Genomic DNA, 3,777 nt, shown 5'->3' with positions numbered 1-3,777 from the left:
AGTCTCCTTCTTATATCATGTAGAAACAAGCAGTCACCTTCTGACATCATAAAGAAACAAACAGTATCTTGCTGATATAAAGAAACAAGCAGTCTCCTTCTGATATCATGTAGAAACAAGCAGTATTTTTCTGACACCATAAAGAAACAAGCAGTCTCCTTCTGAAATCATGTAGAAACAAGCAGTCACCTTCTGAAATCATGTAGAAACAAGCAGTCACCTTCTGACATCATAAAGAAACAAACAGTCTCCTTCTGAAATCATGTAGAAACAAGCAGTCACCTTCTGACATCATAAAGAAACAAACAGTATCTTGCTGATATAAAGAAACAAGCAGTATCCTTCTGACATCATAAAGAAACAAGCAGTCTCCTTCTGAAATCATGTAGAAACAAGCAGTCACCTTCTGACATCATAAAGAAACAAACAGTATCTTGCTGATATAAAGAAACAAGCAGTCTCCTTCTGACATCATAAAGAAACAAGCAGTCTACTTCTAATATCATGTAACAAGATATATATGTCTGATATATATCAGAATATATATATGCTTGTTGAATTTAAATCTTCATTAAAACGTTTAAATTTTCATTTTTTAAAAACATGAAAATGTTCATGAAAACGTTTAAAGGAGACATAACATGAAAAACCCACTTTTTTATCCGTTAACACAGTGTGTTTCACATTTTAAGTGTCTAAGTGAGCAAAAAGGCTTATATTATTCACTGGAGTTGCTATTTAGATATTTAATAATTAAGTTTTGGGCATATTTGTCCACCCGTTCAGTTTTTCAAATTATCTATTACATCAGTAATTTATTTCGTCAGGATAACTACCAAATATGGTAATGGCCCTCGGCTAAACACAGAGCCAATCCGCCATTTTTTCATCTCGCTAAGATTTTTTGTAGTCCTATTGGAAAAATGCAGAATGTCTGGTTATTTTAGCCACACACAGCTCAAAACTGTTCCTCGTTTTAAGGAAGGGTGGTGTGGCAGTATTTAAACCCAGGAGCTGATGACACTACTGCTAAAAAAAAAACAGAAGAAAAAGTAGTGTGTGTGTGTGTGTGTGTGTGCGTGTGCGTGCGTGGTTAATTCGTGTCTCCTGGCTAGTAAGTACCGAGGGCTTCATCTATCTAAAAGGAGTCATTTCCATCTGAATGTGACAGCACTGGGACACAGCAGCAGAGCGGTAAGCTTCATATAACTCTAAAATGTCGACAAACTTTACTTTAGGTTTACAGGCATTAGCAGCACTAAAGCGTTAGCATCCGGCTTGCTATCGCTAGCACAGTATGCTAGTAAAGTTAGCACCCAGATTAATGTGGATTTGGCTGATTTTCGTGGAATAAAACGTGATTTCTGATCAACGCCTTCTTTTACACCAGATGTACATCCACTGATTGTAGCAGCAGAGAGCCTGTGTGTTATTTTACGTGAGTGTGATGTAATCTTAGCATCCAGTAAATAAAGTCCCATATCAGCTAAAATGCAGCGTGACAAAGTCATTAAAGTGCGTCAACACAGTGGATTTAATAGAGTTTTAAAGAACAATCTCTGAGTGAAGTGAGGTTAGTTTTTTGTCTCACTGCAGATATAAAAACGAACTCTGCATCAGTCAGACGCAGCAAAGCTCACCGTCTGTATGAGCGTGAGCATCGGAAAGCTGATCAAATCAGCTGTAAAATAATTAAAACAAAGTAAAAATGTTCCTTTGCTTTTTAGAGTCCACATCCAGAAGACTGGAGCCGTGTTTCACTGACAGGCTGTCAGACTAACGCCCTGATGAGCTCAGCTGGGACAAACTGGTCTGATGTTTAGGTAAGTGAAGATCTGCTTCTCCAAGTCCTTGAGATGCTAGTAAAAATAATTTAGCCAGCTTGCTAATGTTACTTTTCTTCTCCTCTAAGGAACACAGAACGCTCGGATGTGGGAGCTCACGTCACCTACTGAAGAAGGAGACCCACCAGTAAAGAGACGGTCTGGACCAGACCAAAGTGAGTGATGACACACCTCAGCCACCCTCATCATTAAGAACACCTCACCCCCTGAATCACTCCGTCTGATGACAGCAGAGTGATTTATTTGATGTTTTACTTGTTTAGTCTGTTTAGAAAATATTGAATTACATTATTTTCTGTAATCGACCATCTGATCTGGATGTGTGCAGAATAACTTTCCCCAAATTCAGCAGCAGCTGGCCTGTAAAAACAGCTGCAGCATGTAGTAAGTCTGTCTGCACTGCTCTCTACTGAGCTTCCTTTCATAAGGAATCATTTGTATAATTTTAGTGTCACTATTTTATTACATTTGTAAGAATATGAAGTCACTGCAGCAAAGTGAACTTGTGAACAAACACAAACGTGACTATAAACATGAAAGCTAAAGAAACAACTTTCCTAAAGCTGCTTGTAAACAAAATATGTCACTAATGTTATTGTCTATCATTGCAGAATATGGCGATGACATCATGGAACTGGTCTTTGGAAAAGTTTTCCCTGAACCAACTCCGTTTCTAGATGAGGTAGAGAAGATCTGCATCTCACCAACCCTCTGGTCTCAGTATTCAGACAACGGAGGTCTCCCACTGTTATCCAGGACCAGTTTGAAGCCCACATACTGCCCCTCCCTCATCATCAGGAAACATCAATCCGTATCCTGAGGACAACAGAAGACGGCAGGAGGACAGGAACTCTGAGACCTAGATACCACCAGCACCGGGACACAAAGCACCTGTGTGCACAACGCCTGTTTAACTACTAAAGCCTGTTTATTATATTGTTCTACTTATTTGCTGTGAGGTTAATACTTAGAAAATTTGTATTTTAATGTAAACAATAAAAAAATCACTGATTGTATGTTTTCTTTTAGATGTAATGGTCCAAACTCCGCCTTGTAGACATTTATTGCATCCTGTAGGTAAATACACAGAACAGGCTCAGATCCAGGATGACCCAGCATGCTCTTCTTCCATTCTGGCTGTTAGGGATTGTATCAATAACTCAATGCCTACTGATGTTTCCACCTAACGGTATTTATTTAGAATGCAGGTAAGATTTAACTATATTTGTTAGCAAAGCAGACTGATCTTGGGAATTTCACTGCAGCACTGATGTCCACCTCTCTGTACACATTAGAGAGAATTACCACTTTACAGCTAAACACATTTAATAAAGATATAGGCTACGCATTGCAGACAATAAAAACAAAGTTCTAAGCATTAGAATTATAATCACATTAAAGAACATTTGGAGGAATGTTCTTTATTTTTGACTAGAATCTCAAATCTTTAAATTAAAATGTAACTGCTTTTTATCCATTTTCAGCCATTAAGACACCCAATATTAAATAAGACTACTTATAAAATTATTTATAATTATATGTATGTATATATATATATAGATAGAGATCTTAATAAAATATATTTTTAATGGTGTTTTAATGAGCTGTATCATTTTTTAAAACATTTTTATAGAAATAAATAAGCAAGCAGCATTCCTTGTGTGTGTGCGCGTGCCTGCTCGCTTGTCCCGTCGGCCGTGACGGATGTGTGTGTGTGTGTGCGCGTGCCTGCTCGCTTGTCCCGTCGGCCGTGACAGATGTGTGTGTGTGTGTGTGCGCGCACGTGCCTGCTCACTTGTCCCTCCGTCGGCCGTGACGGGTGTGTGTGAGTGACTACAGAAAAATGCATGAGAGAGTTAGCAGCCTTGAAACAGCTTGATTAACTACTCTCCCCACATGTTTTAAAAATGCTAATATGCTATGCTAAATCTGC

General features: G+C 38.4%; 1 long non-coding RNA gene across 1 annotated transcript; it reads left to right on the top strand.

The window, feature by feature from the left end:
- Positions 1-1,122: 1,122 nt before the first annotated feature.
- LOC139069655 (uncharacterized) lies at positions 1,123-3,364 on the top strand. Its single transcript, XR_011520345.1, has 4 exons — positions 1,123-1,194; positions 1,728-1,823; positions 1,913-1,999; positions 2,456-3,364. It is a non-coding gene; the product is annotated as an uncharacterized lncRNA (long non-coding RNA).
- Positions 3,365-3,777: the final 413 nt, after the last annotated feature.

This window comes from Nothobranchius furzeri, chromosome 4 (assembly GCF_043380555.1).
Source record: "Nothobranchius furzeri strain GRZ-AD chromosome 4, NfurGRZ-RIMD1, whole genome shotgun sequence".
In the NCBI taxonomy this organism is placed as follows: Eukaryota; Metazoa; Chordata; class Actinopteri; order Cyprinodontiformes; family Nothobranchiidae; genus Nothobranchius; species Nothobranchius furzeri.
The sequence above is the reverse complement of the archived record's forward strand: the minus strand, read 5'-3'. Positions and strand labels throughout refer to the sequence as shown.